General features: G+C 43.0%; 1 long non-coding RNA gene across 1 annotated transcript; it reads left to right on the plus strand.

Annotated features, from left to right (window-relative positions):
- Nucleotides 1–12,325: 12,325 nt before the first annotated feature.
- LOC138527952 (uncharacterized) lies at nt 12,326–12,975 on the plus strand. Its single transcript, XR_011284104.1, has 2 exons — nt 12,326–12,484; nt 12,865–12,975. It is a non-coding gene; the product is annotated as an uncharacterized lncRNA (long non-coding RNA).
- The last annotated feature ends 6,445 nt before the right edge of the window (nt 12,976–19,420 follow it).

The raw sequence follows: 19,420 nt of genomic DNA on the forward strand, positions 1-19,420 counted from the left end.
GCTCATTGTTTTGTAGTACTTCAAGGTGTTTCTTGTGTCAATTGAGTTTCAATAATCCTGTAGCCTTACTTCACAGCATTTATGCTATTTCATCACTATCTAGCACACCTTTTGGCCTGAACTCATACTATCATAGACGTTGCCCATTTCTTGATCAGGTGTTCATTTTTATTACTAGTGGTATTTTAGAGGCAATGTGTCTAGAACTCAGAGGATAGGTATAGTGAGTGTGTTTGAGTGAAAGTGGGAGACAATGGTGCAGAATGTAAGAAAGCGCAGTAGAAGGGCACCAGGAAAGTGGGGACAGTAGAGAGAGAAAGAGGGAGAGAGATGAAGGCAGGACTGGCTGAAGATGTTCCAGGGCTCGTGGGGACCCATTTTAACATGCTTGGGAGCCCTGTTGCTTTCAGCTGGGCAAAACAGTTTGAGTCACCCTAAAGGTGATAAGAGTATAATAGAGACATAAAGGAATGTGGAAAGGGAGTTAATAGCTGCAGATTATCATGGGGCAGGCAACAAATAAGGAGCTGAAAAACTAAATGGGTCACTGAAAAGCTTTTAATTTCTCTTTGTCAGCAAGGTGCTAATATAGTCAAAACAGAGTAAAAAGAGAATGGGTTGATGAGACCACTGCTGGATACTACAAAAGCCTGAGAGAAGTGACGGTCTGAGTGTGCCAGTAAAGGCAGCCTGTAATGTGCATGCTGCAAAGCGTCCATTTAATATCCTGAACTAAATAATTATTTTGTTTTGTTGTAAGACTGCCATCATGGGGCTTCTGCTCGAGGGTCCCCCTTGAGGTTCGAGGCTCATTTCAACTGAAAAGGTTGAACGTTTTTGATGCTATTCCAGGATCAAGGGAAGCAAATATGTACAGTAAGGATTGCATGGGTGGTCTAAAGGAAAGGGAAGTGAGTGATGGCTGACAGATAAAACAGCCATCACTCAATCCAGAAACAGAACGATAAGGAAAAGAGGACGAAAAATCAAGGGAGAGTGATGTGGGATGCATACAATAGGTCGTGGAATGGTTTAGTGTTTTTGCAGCAAGGCAGAGGGAGCATTTTATGCCTAGAAACTGCCCTGATTGGATGGATTGGAAGAGCGAAAAACATCAGGGAGTATGTGGTTCACTCATCCTTTACTAAAACCGCAACACGTATAGGTCTTTGGAACTTACGTAAAGTGACTGGACACTACCCCTGTGGGTCGTGCACAGTATGTAAATTCACTAGAAAATTACAAACATTCATGATTGGCACCAAACAATGGGTCCTGAATAACCTAACCAACTGTAAGACTAATCAAGCCATATATTGCATTGAATGCCCCTGTGGGCTTCGATATGTGGGACAAACTACACGCAGCGTGGGCACCCGCATCTCTGAGCATCGCTCGAGAATCCGGTGCAAGAATACCACCTCTCCGCTAGTCTCTCACTTTTTGGCCAACCACCACACACCTGATGACATCCTTTGGTGGGTTTTAGACCGGATAATTTCTGGTCAAAACATACAGACCAGATTACTAGAACTGGAAAAGAGATGGATCTACAGATTAGACTCCTTAGAACACGGACTCAATGAACAATCTCCTTTCTAATATTCCATTTCCTGTCTATTCCTTAACACTAGATACAATTGGCTGCACCACAGCTTCGTATTAATTCATATCACCTTTTGAGATGCATTTTCTCACTCTTCTCCCCGCTTGCATCTCCTTTGACTCTCACACTTAAGAGTCTCAACAGGTGCACTTTCCGGGCAGGCACCCTGTGCATCCAACTTTTCCTTCTGATGCTATACTCACTCGAGTAGAACTAATCCATGCGTCCACGTCACGTATTTCCTTCAATTTCCAACACCTGGATTTCCAGGCACAGACATTTGTTCCACCCATTTCCACTCACGCTTCTCACAGGCCCAGGCCTCCTACACACGGGGAAAGAATCCTCCCTTGCCGCTCACGGGGCTTGCAGACAACTGGAACAAACTATCAATCACCCGCCTCCCGGGTTGCAAGCATTTTTTGACAACCAGCGCCAGCCGTACGACACTCCCCCTGGCCTCCGACCTCACCATTGGTCTGACACAGCATACACACCCCCCGTCACGTGAGCCGGTCTTTGGCCTCTCATTGGATATTCCATTCTCTGGAGGCATTTTTTCCTCCACATCGTTGCCTGACGTATAGCCTGGTTGCTCGGACAACCGCTACCTTGCCTCTACTTCACAGCTACAGCCTGCATTTGTGCTGCCGGCGCCCGCGAGGCCTGACGCACAGGGACGACTTCGCCCTCCCTCACTTCATGTGAACACCAGCAGACCTGATACATTCTGCTTACCCTGCACAGGTAACAACGTGGGTCCCATGACACGTTTCCAATTCGGCCCCATGTTTTCGTAGAATTTTGATAACTTATTTCCTCCTTGGTTCACTGTCCCGCCCTATCATACAGCCACGCGCCCAGGGATCACCACTTCGAGACGCACCGACCAAGGTAACCCCCAGGCGGACATCTGTTCTTCTGGGCTCTGCTCTCCCAAATCTTCTGTTTTCCCTACGGCAGACTGCCTTGACAAGACACCCTAGCAGGTAATCATTCACGCGCCTTCTATGGCCCCAAGGGCAGAACAATATTTATTACTTCTGCACAAAGTTCTGAAGCCTTTCTTTTCTATTTGACTTCTCCAAAATAGGCATATTTTCTGTCTATATCGTAGTCGGTCCATTGGACCTACGACAAGAATCCATGAACTTCACGAACATCTTGAGAAGAAAATTTTGAAATCTTTGTGACTTAATACAATCACCCATCCTCACGTGCTCCACAGAGACACATTTTACCACAACAATAGCCTTCCAGAATCACTCTCAATCGATGGAAGCCCATTGTGGTGAGTGCCTGTTCTATCACATCCCATCTCTCCCTCCTCTCTCTCCCTCCTCTCTCCTCCCCCCTACCCTCCCCCCTTGTGTACCGCCGGACCGACAGGTCTACACGGAGACCCTTGCATTGCATGTCCGAAGGGGACCCAATACCAGTATCTTGTTGTGTTTTTAGGAGGGGTAGGTCCATCAGCATCATCTGAGGACTCCTTACATTTATAAACATGTAGACCTGGTAATGTGAGACAAAAGGCAGACAAGGCTAATGTCTTCTGCTCTGCCCATATTCTAGCATGACACTCTAGTCTATATGCGGATTTTTGATGTACAATTTGTTACCCTTTACTTGTTCTTACAATTCTGTACAACACCTTTATATCCTGTCTTTATCTCTCCATTTAACTGGCTCTCCCCCTTTTCACAATTACAGCGTCCTGCTATTTATTGCCCTGACGAAGGCGGAGTTTTCTCTCCAGACATGCAGATCATTATTCTTTTGAAGTCTGTACCGCCGAAACGCATTGCTAACCAGAGGGGATACAAGGTCCATCACACAATACTGTGACATCTAGGACCCTTTCTTGTTTGTAACCACCAATCGAAGGACAAGGATACTTTTCCTATAAAGCTCCTTTTTTGTCAATTTGTTTTTGTTACTTCTTCCCCCTGATGCGTAGGCAGACCCAATCCCAATATATAAAAACCAAAAATTTTTTGGGGATATATATAAAAAAAACTAATTTATTTGTTTCATCACAACTGTACAACAATAAGGGGCATTTGTTTTCCTTATGACCAACTAGCAAAAACACAGTTTATCATTAACACAACTGTCTTTTCAACTCTATACTTTCATTTGTTCAGATTTCATTTGTTATCCAAAAGTGACGAAGAACAAATTTATGTTAATGTTTCCCATTAAGTGTTCTCATTCTGTTAATGAATTTATACCAAATAATTTGTATGTACCATTCATATTACTGATTTTATATGTTTTTACATGTTAGACCTCACCATGTATGTTATTTTTATTTGTTTTTCTTGACATAAAACTTTTACTTTGCACTTTCAAGAATGTTTATGTCTCATTTGTGAAGGAATGACTTTGACTTCTAACCGCATGTAATATGTACAAATGACACTAGCTATTTAGGGTTTGGACCAGATAAATAATTCTAATTCATTTATACCTTATATAGGCCAACCTTTTGATGCACCAGGACCTTGTTTTGTTGTAACTGATTGGATGGACTAGACATTGGGATCTTCCACAGAATCCATGTCCCAGTGTTACCTGACACTAGAATAAAGATTTGCGATATCTTGTTGCGGTTCCACTGCATTTTTTGCTGCATTTTATTCTGGGGCACAAGGTGGCCATAAGCGCCAGCCATACTACCTCACCCCTGCCCCTCTACTCTCCATTGCCTGCTACCATAAAAATCATTCATATGTATTCCCATATCCCCCTGTGGGAAAATGGTTTCTTCGCCAAATGCCAAATGCTTTGAAGCATACATGGTGTGGTGGGCGAGTTTCCTAAAACAATAGGTCGCCCTGTGGGGAGGCATGTTTTCACATCAGTGGAGGAGAAAGGCTTCCCAAGGGATACCGTTCAATGCGGTTTTACTACTGCGCCGGCGGTGGTTACAGCTTCGGATATGAAAGGAGACTGAGGAGGGCACTGCCCCCTCGCCACAAGGCCCCACCCCAGTAATATTCATTTAGGTGGGCCATGTTTGTGATCTGGTGGACCCAAATTCCATTTTGTGTGCATCTAGGAGTACCCTAAACAAACTGCTGGCTTTGATCCAGAATCCCCAGTGTCGTGACCCAGCAAAAAATGTCTTCCCAGGTCTGGAAAGATACACTTGTACCCCTCTGTAAAAAAAAAAAAACAGTGCAGAGCAAAAGAGAAGCCAGGAAAATAGTGTTGCAACTCTCCTTTCTATTATATCTGAACCTCTTCACTCACCATTCTCATTTACCTCCACTCCCACCAGTCCATTTTTGGCCTGGCTGGGGAGAATCAAAGGTGATGCCTCCTCCTCCTCTGAGAGGGCTGAGCAGTGAGGTACCCATTATTTTTACCATCTCAGACCAACAATGCCTCCCTGAACACTGTGGCTACTACTAGCAGGCCCCGGAGTAGGTGCTTGTGGTATCTCCATCTAATTGTGAAAGACGACCCCCCTCCAGAATACTGAAGCAAGGAATAGGAGATGTGTTTCTTACAAAATTACATTTTAAACACATTTTATTTTTTGTTACATTTTTGCAGCATATCTTAATTGAGTTGATGGTGCGAGGTAATGCTAGCAAGTAGGGGAGAATGCCAGGGCTAGGAGAGCTGCATCAGGAGGCAGACGGTACAGGTTGAGGGGTTTCCGGTCTCCTGGTATCACTCCTGGTGGGGCACGGCAAGGAGGAGAGGATATTTATTTTTATTTCATTTTAATGCGCATTTGTAGAGTGCTTAGAAAATTGTTTTAAAGCGCCAACAGGGCAAAGGGAGGGAACATGGGACAAAGGCAATAGAATACAATAATGAACAGGATAGAAGTGGTCCTACTAGGTCGTGTGAGCATTCGGATCGTGCAAGTGCAGAGAGAGAGAGGGGGGCAGGGGAGAGGGGCAATGGGGGGGAAGTGCCAGGGAGAAATATGCAGGGTACTGGTAAAGTGCTAGGCAGAAGTCTCATATAAAAGAATGGTCATCTGCTCATACAAAGTGCAGCCCTGTGAGGGAACACAGGCCAGTGGGTGCCCAAGGGCAAGTGCTGGGAGGGAGGGCTGCAGACGATTGGGAGAACGGCCATGACTCAGGAGGACACATAACAGCCAAGACCACCAATCTCAGCGACTGAGGAGTTTAGCACGGGAGGGGGAGGGGGAGGAGGAAGGAGGAGGTGAAGAGGAAAGTCTCAAGGCGCTTCCGGAATTGCTCCCCTGCATGACCCTGTACCACATTGTCTGTTACATACTGATTATAATATACAATTGTCCTTGATGACTTATTGTTTGATGTGGCCTGATATTTTCAAAGAAAGATGTGTGTGTGTGCGGCTGCCGGGTTCTAATGCCTGCGCTGCCCATCTTATAAACCATGAGTGAGGCTTTTTGGAACAGCTTATAATGTGAACTGAATCACTTCTAGGGGCACTCAATTTTAGCAGCGAAAGCATAGTGAAATTAAATGATTTGCCCAGGATCACACACTGTGGTTAAGTGGTAAAGCTAGAATTTGAGCTTAGCCTGAAATGTAGATACTTGACCATGCATCGTCAAAGCTGAAGTTGGTATAAGCATGTGTTGAAATGTGGTTTTGAAAACCTGAAAAAATACTCAATTGTATACAGATAACCTAAGAAAATGCACGTCACATGATAAACCAACCTGACAATCTATATATATCATTGTAGAAACATGTTGATGAAAAGAGTAAGCAATCATTGTGTTTTGAATCCTAAATTGCACAGAGGGGACTACTTTTTTTGCACTTTTTGAAGAGGGACTATTCATTAATTTTAATTGTTTCCACCATGTACTGGAAAGTAAAGAGTAAAACACAGGCGAAAATCACATTTGCTCTTCACTTTTCCATTACGTGTCCGGAAAAGTGTATATCAATTCCACAATTATCGATTGTGGGAACCATCCACAATGTGTTCCTTTTGAATCTTCCTGCTTCTACAAGGTGTTAAAGACAGACAGATCCTATAGGAATCCATTTGTTTTCCACCAACATAAAAATACATGCTGGTGGAAAACTAATTGGATTTGGCAGGGGGACCTTGGATTAAATTTATACAATCCCTGTATAAATTTAAGGAATTAGTACCACAGCAATGACCACTGCCTGTTACCTTTTCTCAACTACAATCATTTCCTGTTGTAAATAATCTGCCTCTGAGATACATTAAAAAGGTAAGACCTCACTGGGAGCGCCTGTGCAGGTCTGGCTGTTTGCATTTGAGGGGAGAGAGACAGAGTAGGGGGGCAGGCATGGGCATTTGTCCCATGTCCAAATGGTAAATCCACCTCTGATTGCACTCTTTAGGAAATATTTAAATATTGCTTTTTAGTTTTAAAATATTTACACCTTTTATCATTTGCCCGCAACATTATATGAAAGGCTCTTCTCTCATTTTATTTATTATACAGATGTTCATGTTTCATTTCTGGCACTGCCTAAACACCCTGCAGCCAGGATTTACATCATACTTTCCAAACAAGATTCACAATACACATGATGTATTCTGTTTGCATGCAAACTCTGTTAAGTTATTCTAACAGTATGAGGTTATCAAGTTAGTATTTATCAGTTTGAGCCATGAAACGTTCTGGCAGAGTAGAGTAGGCTTCCACACATACAAAGATACATTCCGTTTGGGTCAGAGCCCCACTGTTAAGTACGCATGAGAAGATCTGAAACTGGTCCATACTTGCCCTCCTAGCCTTATCAATTTCAGGTAAGGCCTTGTAGGACCAACGCATGGAGGTGCAGCTTGATTCCCTAAGTGTATCAAGTAAGGCACCCACATCTGGGCTTATACACATTCATTTAGGTAGACAAACTAAAGCCAACATGTCATAAGAACTGGTTACATCAAATTTCGGGTAAGGACATCCACCAAGTTGTCAGTTTGTCTCAAGGGACCATTGCAGAATTTGGTTATATTATTCAATGAATTGAAGAATAATGATTACTAATGGGTTCTTTTTTCTTTTTGTTTGTGTTTTTGTTTCTGTTTTTTGTGCTCTTTTTCTGTTTACTCAAACATAACAATGTATTATGATATGTTTGCCTATTTTTCTACACCCATGAACCCTTCCCTTTTGCCCATCCTTGTTTTTCTGTCTAATTTCTTTCATGTTATTATGCATATTTTGTGGTCACGATATTTGAAAACTGGTATTATGTTATACTTTATGATGTCGTTCATACAAATTGTTTTTTGACTATGATATATTGTATGTCCTATATTACAATTATGGGTAGCCCGGATTTGAAAAAGGCTCAGTGGAGCCGAAACATGTTATCAATTATGGGCTCAATGGTCATGGATGATCAATAAAGCATAATCTAAGATTTAACTCAACTTGAGTTGTTGGCGCAGAGTCCTGTATTTTCATTAATTAATTTCTTCAACGTATGGGACGGTTAGGCTTTTTACCGTCCTTATACAGTTGACCTGCGACTTCATTGACCGGATTTTGAAACTTTTAATCTTGCACGTATAACTATCGGGATTGTAAGGAGTCGCCCTGGTGGAGCAAGGTTTTTCAAAGCCACAGTTTTTCAAAACTTTACTTAACTTGCAAATTGGGCTGACCCGTTACCTTTATTAACATTCTTCTATGATGGCAGCATATATGAAGAACCGTGAAGAAAAAACTAAAAACCTGTTTACCCCCCGAGGGGATATGTCACATGCATTTTCAAGTATGGCTACGAAACGAGAAGATTTACGTTCGAAATTTATAAAACTGGAAAGAATATCGAAAAAGGAAATTGACAAGTACTGGGAAAAAGTATCACTTGAGAATTATGTCGCTAATGAAAGAGTACCTAGGGGTTTGAGGATTCTTATATTTCCAAATTTCAACAATGAATTGGATAAAGATTTAGCAGAAGGCTGGGAAGCTAATTTGAGCAACAGCTCCATGAAGATGATTGACCTATTGATTGAACATGCCACTAGGGAGCATAAAAGGGCATTAGATGGTATAGAAGGCATACGCAAAGAAATTGCTGAGATGAAATCTAATGAGGATACTAAAGCCAAAAACTATGAGAAGATGTATGAACTGTTGCAAATATATCAAGATGAAGTAAAAATAAGGAAATTACGGAAAAGCTATAGAGATGAACATGATTACAGGGAAGATCGTGTATATACATTCCAAACCAAATATGACTCAAGTTCAAAACCAATGTCCAGAAACTCAACCCCCAATACATCATCGGCCAGTTCTGATGCAGACTCAGACCAAGACAACCAAGCTAATGCTAGTTCCAAATCAATTGAACAAAGAGGATACTTGAATCAGATCAAAAGATACAAGAAAGGGAATCGTAATTCTACTCAGAAAACAGTCCGTTTTCAGCTACCACCAACTATGGGTATTTTGAAACCTGTGCTAGGAGAAGAGGAAGGAGGGGGTGTAGAAAACGACGGCAACATAGGAAGCTTACAAGCAAACAAGAGACAAACCAGGGCCAGCTCCAAGGAGATGAGCACCAACAAATAACAGATGATCTTGTTCTCAATTTGTCTAAAAAAACTATATCTCAAGAGGAAAGACTTCTTCTTAACAAGGGTTTATCCTTTGCACCCACATGTAACTTCAGTCCATTGGACGTACAAATCGATTTATTTAAATTTACCAGAAAATTGAAGTTAAAAAAATTTTTTGCAACCAAAGCACCGGGTGATTTTCAACCTGAAGAGGCTAGCATACTTATCAGTGATAAGTCGATCCAGGATATTGAAGATACATATACATTGCGTTCATTGACCGAAGGTGATCAATATCATGTATTTCACTTATTAGATGAACTCAAGATAAAATCTGATACCCTTACCACAAAGGAACTTAAAGTACGTTCAAAATTCATGCCACAGTTGGCATCTGACAACGTCATTGACACTTTTCAACAAGCAGTTTCACGAGATCTATATAATCTTAATTGTAAAAAACATAAGAATTGGATTACTCAGAACAATTTAACTAAATCGGAAAGGAAAGCACTTGTTTCGCTTAAATTGGATTCACGGACAGTAATTAAAGAGGCTGACAAGGGAGGCAATATTGTGCTAATGGATCGGGAGGATTATTTGGAAATGGCATCCAGACATTTAAATACCCCTGGGTGCAATGAATTAAGAACGGATGATTTTCGAAAATCAGCATTGGAGCAAGTTGAAGCGCACATACTCAATTGGCATAGAAAAGGATTGATAACGGATGATGAACGCACTTATTTATGGATAAAAGAACCGGTAACTCCAACAATGTACTTCTTACCGAAAATACATAAACCCTATGAAAGGATACCAGAGGGCCGCCCGATCATGAGTGGGATTGGGTGGGTCACAGAGAATATCTCGGAATATCTGGATCTATTACTCAAACCAAGGGCTATGTCACTTCATTCATATTTGCAAGATTCCACCAGCCTTATACGGAAACTAAAAAACTTTACTTGGCAGAGTACCTTCCTTCTAGCGACTCTAGATGTGAAGGCACTGTACACGTCTATTCAGCATAAATGGGCCATGATTGCAGTTGACTATACTTTCAGGCATGAGTCAGCCTCGTATTACAACCATTTGAACATGATTAAAGAAATGTTACATCTCACGTTTGATCTCAATGTCTTTACCTTTGACAACAAGGTATACCAACAGACCAAGGGGGTAGCTATGGGTACTAAATATGCCCCAGCATTGGCGAATATCTTCATGGGGATGTTGGAAGACAAAGCAATATACACTGAATCATTTTTCATTGAGAAAATCCAATTTTGGACAAGGTACATCGACGATGTTTTTTGCATCGTCGATAGTAGCATAGAGGAATTTCACGCATTTGTGGACAAGTTAAATCTTAATTGTTTTGATATTCAATTTACTGGAGAATGCAACAAACAGCGGATACATTTTCTGGACTTGACAATATATTTGGAAGATCAAGTACTACAAACAACTACATTCAGAAAACCAACTGAAGTTAACTCAATATTACATGCTAAAAGTTGTCATTTTCGACCAACTATCACCAATATACCATTGGGTGAATATATCAGAGCGAGACAAAATTGTAATAGTAACTTAAAATTTGAAGAGGAATGTAATCTATTACAACGACATTTTAGAAGGAGGGGATATGCCCAAAAAGACATAAGTAAAGCATATAAGAGAACCAAATTGATGCAGCAGCAGGATACTTTGAGACAGAGACAAGGGAATAATTTGGAAGCTAACATGCCGATTAGCTTTATCACTCAATATTGTTCAGACCACCAGAGATTACGAAAAATTTTGAACAAACATTGGTACCTACTTAAATTGGACAGTCATATTGGTGAGTTTGTGAGTGATCATCCACGCATTACCTTCAGAAGAGCAAATACACTTAAATCTATCCTTAGTCCATCGTTATTACCGGACATTGAGAGCACTACTCAAGGTACATGGTTACACAAGAAAGATTCTGGTTTCAGGAAATGTGGAGTCTGTCCACAATGTAAATATGCATACCAAAGAACAACGGAATTCGAAGATAAAAATGGAAAATGTTGGATCATTAAACAAGGAATTAATTGCAAAACAACTTTTGTAGTATATGGCATCATCTGTGTCTGCCACAAACTATATATTGGTAGCACCAAGAGACAGTTGAGAATCCGTATCCGTGAACATTTAGCCAAAATTGGCAGTCAAGACCCATCACTTCCGTTAGCTGAACATTGGCAAAAAACACATCAGCTACATCTCAAATCGGAAATTAGATTCATTGGTCTTAAACAAGTATCCTTGAACAAAAGAGGTGGTGACAGAGTGAAGGCGTTACGACAAGCCGAAGCAAGAGCAATTTGTTACTTCAATTCGACAAATACAGGACTTAATACAGATAATGAAATGGTTTCATTCTTGTGAGATGTAGTACATTGCAATCTGGCTTCTCAAGCTCGAATAATTTTCATTGTTATACTTGATTTAGAACACGGCTCATTGTTTATTAGGAGGTTACATGTATTTCAGGGTGTTGTTAAAGGGATACCCCATCATAATTGGTAGCTCAGTATGTTATTTGAATGTTGCGTGTAATGCTCACCAACCTTTTGTAGTTAGGTGCATTAGTGCCCGTGATTATACATTACTGTGATAGTAACCATTTAAGTTACTAAGCTTTGTTAGTTTCTCAGGCTTTATTCAAATATTTTGAATTATATAGCATATGTAATTTGTAGAATGCTGGGGGATAGAATGCGGTTTTCAATGACGACGCTTGTCCTTGCGTCGCCGTGGTAACCGCGCACAGTGATGACGCCTAGTATAAGAAGGCATACCTGGTAAGCGTTCGGCTTACCTGCCGACGCGTGTGACTGTTTGTGTTCCAGGAACTGGTAAGAGAGGACCGCTTATCTCATGGTTTACTTTTCAATGAGATTTAGCTTTAATGGTACTTGACGAGTAGCAACAAAATAAGCTATATGTTGTGCTTTCCGTACTTGATATACGTGTTCTATAATTGGAAATGCGTCATCATTTCACGTAATGATGGTTAATTACAATTGTCTTCACTACGGAACTTATAATGAATTGTTTTGAATAAGGCAGAAATGGCCTGTGACCATTAAGAAGAGTTGTTTTGCCCGTTTGGTGAAGGGCGGGATTTATTCTCATGAAACTGCCTAGTTGCCACAGGCAACCTTGATATACACAATTAATGTATATTCTAAATTGGACAATCAGTTTTATTTACCTTCGCTACTTACATTTTTTGTTTAGATTGATATTGGGGATTGTACCCCGTTACTACTACATGGACAAATAGTCATAAGAACTGGTTACATCAAATTTCGGGTAAGGACATCCACCAAGTTGTCAGTTTGTCTCAAGGGACCATTGCAGAATTTGGTTATATTATTCAATGAATTGAAGAATAATGATTACTAATGGGTTCTTTTTTCTTTTTGTTTGTGCTTTTGTTTCTGTTTTTTGTGCTCTTTTTCTGTTTACTCAAACATAACAATGTATTATGATGTTTGCCTATTTTTCTACACCCATGAACCCTTCCCTTTTGCCCATCCTTGTTTTTCTGTCTAATTTCTTTCATGTTATTATGCATATTTTGTGGTCACGATATTTGAAAACTGGTATTATGTTATACTTTATGATGTCGTTCATACAAATTGTTTTTTGACTATGATATATTGTATGTCCTATATTACAATTATGGGTAGCCCGGATTTGAAAAAGGCTCAGTGGAGCCGAAACATGTTATCAATTATGGGCTCAATGGTCATGGATGATCAATAAAGCATAATCTAAGATTTAACTCAACTTGAGTTGTTGGCGCAGAGTCCTGTATTTTCATTAATTAATTTCTTCAACGTATGGGACGGTTAGGCTTTTTACCGTCCTTATACAGTTGACCTGCGACTTCATTGACCGGATTTTGAAACTTTTAATCTTGCACGTATAACTATCGGGATTGTAAGGAGTCGCCCTGGTGGAGCAAGGTTTTTCAAAGCCACAGTTTTTCAAAACTAAAGCCAACATGCATTGGCAAAGCCAACAGCTTGGGCTTTTATTTAGGCATGGGTAGACATTAGCCATACGGGTAATACCTGGCCATAAAATGGGAACAGCTGGAAAATGGTGTGAGTACTTGGTCATATGATGAATTTGCTTGGCACAGGTCTATCTAATATCTATACGCAAAACTGCTGGCTTTGCAACTGCTTGTTTAAGACACGACTTCAGTGCAAGGAACAGAGGTATTGCCAAAGATATTGCTTATAAAAATCAGCTGGCTGAAGACACAGTAAGAGATTTGTATCACACCAGGAGTGGCAATTAAGTAATTAAACACTAAAAGGAATGCTTAGATATAACACTGTCAGTCTATATACAGCAACACATTTCGTGTTACTTTGTGATGGAGCTTGCTAAAAGAGTCCAGAAATATTATGTTTTGGTGGTGGGGAAAGATAGTTGATGGTAATGCCATAGGCATTAACAAAGCCATGGCTAGTCATTGGTTGAGTAAATGACCAAACACACCTATACGATGTGTGTTTCACCTCACATTTATCTCCATCCTATCTGTGTCCCACTGCATGAGTTGTGGTTTGCACCTAATAGGCAAAAGTCTCTGAATCAATTATAAACACATAAAGCAAAATAAAAGAGGTGATGGCCGGAAGGTTTAGAATGAAGCTTAACCTCTGGCATTGCTCTGGACAAACCCTCCAGACCATTGTTCTTCGCCTGCCAAACCATGTCAAAAAGGGAAAGGCCATATGCAAAGGGATGTGACCAAGCAGTATAGACTGGACTGCCCCCTTGGGGGTGGGACCAAGCCTGATTTGCATATGGTCTTCCCCCTTTTGTAATATATTTGCAGGCAAAGAACAATGGACGGGAGGTTTTCCCAGAGCAATGACAGTGGTTAATATTAATTCTAACCCCCCCTGCCATCACCCCTTTTGTTTAAATATAGTCACCCCACGTGTGATGGGTATGCACAGATGTGGGTGCTGTGTCTGCTGGGCCTAGAGACCGAAGCTACTACTCACTGATGAGGCCCAAGGAAGCTGAAATATGTTTGGGGATGCTTATGGTCTCGTGCAGAAGGGATGTGACCAAGCAGTTCAGGCTGGATTTCCCCTTTTGGGGTGGGACCAAGCCTGATTTGCATATGGTATTTCCCATTTTATAATTGCTTGGCAGGTGAAGAACGATGGTCGGGAGGGTTTGCCCAGAGAAAAGCCAGTGGTTAAGATTAGTTCTAATCCTTCCAGCCATCACCCATTTTGTTTTGATATAGTCACTTATGACCACAGGCTTTGCTCTGGCCAGTCTTCCATACCATTGTTTGCAAATCAATATTGTGCCTGTCTTTCTCTAATGTGGGAAGCCCTTCCCAAACTGCTAGACCACAAGGCCTAAAAATGCATGTGGTTGCTTGTGTTCCAGTGCAAAGGGGACATGGCCTAGCAATTGAGATTGAATTGCACCTCTTGGTGGCAGCACCAAGAGTCATTTGCTAATGGCTTGTCCCCTTCTTTAATGGCAGAGACATACTACAGAATGATGGCATGGAATATTGCGCAGAGCAGCAGTAGTGGTAATGTTTAATTCAATGCCTTGCATCTATCACTTTTTGATTTTACTACACTCTCCCCTCCAGAATTACATTTTTGTTACTACCAACCTTATCTTTTCACTATATACTCAAGAAGTTAATACAGCAGAATATATACTTTGAATCTAATTTGTAAGAACCCCAAAGTCAGTTGATGCACCATCTGCAAAAATCTGTGTTCAAGCAACATCACCTGCTATTTATTGTTGGATATAGTTAACCATTTTATTAAGTATGGTTTGAAAAACAGCTACATTCCCACAAAAAATAAACATACTTTAAATTACAGAAACCAAAATTGTGATTTTTCAGGTTTGAGATAATAGTTGTAGCCAGCATTCTTGAACTCACTTAGAGGTGTGAATGGCCCTCCATCTCTCTGATTATTTGTGCTTTTATGGCTGTGGGGCATAACTCATTGTCTAGGGCAAGCAAACAAATCTGGTCTGGGCCTCCTGCAGTTCAGCCTCTCAGAATGATGTCTCTGAGGTTGCTGCTGCATGTTTAGAGTGAAATCCAGCTCCCTTACACTATCTCTCCCTTGGGTCCCAGTGGAGTTTAACACACTTGCATGGCCTCCTTTCTAGGGAGGACCCAGGGATGGCCTTGGGGAGCCTGGTCCCCTGCTGGAGCTGGGCCTGCTTGGCACTCCTGCCTCAGCCACTGCCAGGGGTCGTCCATACTCGCACATCTTAATAATAATAATAATAATAATACTTTAGTTCATTACAATGAACACACGGCTTCTAAGTTTCTCCCCACAGTGCCGTAGTCTTTCGTTTATGTCACTGATATGTACACCTGTGGATGAAGTGTGTGGTTGTGAGGCGGGAGTTCATCTGAGCAAATTTCACCTTCCAAAAGACCAATTGGTGTGAGAAAGTTCCTTAGCGTTCAAAGGTTAAAGGAAATGTGTTCCAAAGTAGTGTGAACATTGTATATTGTCCGACTTCACTCAGCAGGATGCTTGGTGACTTTGATTTGGGTTTTCTTTCACACTTTCAGGGGTGCAACGAAACCTACATTTCAGGTCGGCTAACTAATGATGGGAGGGGCCACTTCAGAAAGGGGGTGGGGCAAACCTGGAGGCTACACCCTCTCTGTTCTACCCCAATGCTTGGGCCCAAGTATCAAAAGGTAGCGGCCCAGCACTCCAACTAAGCTTGCACACACACACACACACATGCACACACAAACAATTACACATCCACTCACTCATTTAAACATCCCATTCACCATACACTTGCTCATTTACATGCACACGCAGCCCCCATACAACATAAACCCATTCACACACACACACACACTCATTCACACATACATTACATTCACTCTCCTTGCACACATGCAGGCATACATACATAATTAACTAACAGGCAACACCCTTTAATGCTGCAAGTTTCAGAAAATGCTTCCCTCGCCTCTCTGCCTAACAAAAAGCAAGTGTACACATCAGCCCCTTCCCCTTGGATGTGAAAGAACACATAACATTGTTATATGTTTGCTTGCATCTGTCGGAAGAGGGCTGATGGGTGCATTTTAATTTTGTTGGGCCGAGAGGTGAGGGAAGCGTTTCTTGAAACTAACATCTTTAAAGTTTTGCAGCGTTTGTGCAAATTGGGCACAAACAAAGTAACTCTTTGGAGCTGCCAGTTTCAGGAAAGGTTTCTCTCTCCTCTCTGACTAACAAAAAGCCATGTGCGCAAGCCCCGCCCCTTAGCTCACAATTCACTGGGGTTGCGGGGGGCGAAAGACTGTTTAGCTCAAAGGCGTTGCGTGCCTCCACACTATGCCTAGTGCAAAGAACTCTGCTTCACTGTTTTTATTTTGCATTTTAACCTTCAAAAGGTTGACTAGCCCTTGGAGTGGCCTCTAGAGGGACAGCCTGCATAGCAGCGGCCCCGCTGGCCACCTCATCCCCCCCTGGTAACTAACGCCTCACCTCTCCTAAGGGAGACGGAAGGGGCACTCCTTTGTGCCGGCTGTCACCGGCTCTGGGCCCAGAGGAGCACTCATAAGGCGGGGGGCTGCTGGGCCAACTCCACTTTTTTGCAGCCCCCGAACGAAGTGCTGGTGCTACGAAGAACCCGCTGGCCAAACTTGACAGAGCAAGATTTGAGTTCTGGATCGAGAAGCTGCTGCATTCTTTAGGGTAAGGCAGAGCTGAAGGGGTATCGTGCACTAGACGCTGTTGCCCTTACCGGAAAGCTTTGTGCCGACCTGCCCCTCCTCCAAGGTTAAGGGACCTCAGGCTTCAATAATTTGGCACTGCACTACCGCCTATGGGCCCGAGCTCCGACCCCCACATTGCAGGTTTGTGGTCTGTTGGTGCACTGAGGTCGCCAGACCCAGTGTTGTTTGTAGCCGCACCATCTGGCTTGGGGTCGGGCTGTTCTGCTTTGTTTATTTTGCACAGCCCGTGCATTGTTTGTATGGCTGTTTTTCCACACACATTTCTGTGCAATGTGGTTGCAAGGGGAAAGTAAGAGTGCTTTGTTTTGGGGGTCAAGCAAGGGATGTACATTTATCTGTGAAAATGAGAGGGGGCGATAGGTTCGCACCATGATCCTTTGTGTTTGTTGTGTTTGATTTGGGCACCGGCGGGCACCGGCGGGCACCGCAGCCCTAGGTCATTCATGCATTATGTACACAGCGGTTTATCTCGCTGCCAAAGGCCGCTTCAACGTGGTGGCAAATATACGTCTGTGGAAATGAAAGGGGTGCTGGATTCGCGACCATATGCCAAAGTTCTATTTCTTTGCTATTGGGACTTGGGCTCTTTCATGCGGCAGGTGTTGTATTTGGTGAAGAACACCAGTGGTGATTATAGAAGAATAGTGCCCGACTCCCCCTGGCACTTGTTGGACGCAGTTCAAGCAATGTCTGTTTTTTGGGGATCTTTTTTTTTTGGGCACTGTTACATAGTGCATTACTGATGTGCGCATGCGCGAGCCTCATTCCGGCTCACGCATGCGGTTTTGAAATAAACGAGGACCGCACACGGCAGTTGCCGCCGGGACCCCAAGCATGCCAGACGTGTCAGTGTATCTCTACAGCAAATGCGTGTGAGTGGGTGAGGCGGCCTGGGGCATGGATGAAAGTCAACACTGGTGACGAAGAAGTGCTGGGTGTTCGAGTTCTTCTGAAGTCATTCGCTCGTCGGAGGAAGCGTTCCAACATGCTCCCCAGCTCCAAATCAAACGCGGCAAGTTGGCGGCCATCTTATACCTCCAGCCACGAAGGTTGCAGACCGAAAGGGTGCTCGTGTGCCGTTCGTGTGCTATAAATAAACAATTTTTGGAACTTCCACGGCTGTCCAATTCCCGATGACCGTGTTCCTGACATCTTGAAGGTTCTGTAGACACCCATGCGCACAACCCACCCATCAGGTCATCACTCTTCGTGTCAAGGGGAGAGGGCCACAAGGATCAACTGGGCCAAGCTGATTGCTTGGACGCAAGGCATACTACCTCAAGACAGAGGTGGGCAAAGTCAAGGGTGACCCATTCTGTGACTGGAGAGTCGGAGAACTACTGGGAAGGCAACCCTGCCAAGGAGCAGCACGAATAGTGAAGTGACTGTTAGAGCTATCAAAACAAGTGAGTGGGGACCCCTGGCATATTTGGAACTTTACAGACTTGCGGCCTTATTTAAGAATGTGAGGTGCTTGTGCGGTCTGCTGGAATGGGTGAACAGGATGGTGCAGCTATTGCCCCTGCGCAAATACCACGCAGACAACAGGGCACTTTGGCACCCATGCCAGAGTTTGACACTTCGGGCCCCCTTCCAAACTTGGACCCAAGTGGTTGCTGTGGGTGAAAAAGCTTGAAATGTTCTTCAGAGCCACAGGGTAGACAGAGGACGATGCAAAAGTGGCCACATTATTATACTCAACTGGGACGGAAGTGCACTGAATTTTCGAGTCATTAAACCTACAGGTGACAATCTATGCAGCAATCAAGCTGGCCCTCCAAAACCATTTCCTGCCCATGGCAAATGTGGATTACGATAGATTTGTCATGTGCGCAGAGAAGCAGCTGGGGGACGAGTCCCTAGATCAGTTCTGTGCGAGACTGAGACATTTGGCCAGAACCTGTAGGTGGGAGAATGAGGAAGGTATGGTGCAGAACCAACTCATTCAAGGGTGCAGCTCCGGAACATTGAGGAGACAGGTCCTCCGAGAGCCCGGCCTCACGCTAGCGCAGATTCTGGACACAGGGTGCGCATACAAGCTAGCTGAGAGCAGGGGAGCCAAGATGGATGCAGCGGTGCACCTGGGGAGGAGTGAAGAGGCTTTTGCTGTTGGTCGGCTTGCGCCTGCGAAGTCACGATGGGGACAGAAAAGAACGGAGGACACTCCTACCTCTGTTAGCCCACAATCCTGCCAATATTGTGGGTATGATCTGCCTCATGTGGGGGAATTGCCGGCAAAGGCGAGTGTGTGAGGCAGATGCAGCACGTCTGGACATTATGTGAGGGTGTGTAGAGCTGCAGCTCCGGTAGCCACAATCAGGGGACCAGCAGGAGTAAATGGGGGTAACCCCAGGAAATTTACAAATGTGGCAGCAATTGAACGGGGTGTGCAGGAATTGGACATAGCGGAGGAAGAGGAGGATGGGGAGGAAGTCTTTTTCATCTCCAACATTGCC

This window comes from Ambystoma mexicanum, chromosome 1p (genome assembly GCF_040938575.1).
Source record: "Ambystoma mexicanum isolate Mex_15411 chromosome 1p, UKY_AmexF1_1, whole genome shotgun sequence".
Lineage (NCBI taxonomy): Eukaryota > Metazoa > Chordata > Amphibia > Caudata > Ambystomatidae > Ambystoma > Ambystoma mexicanum.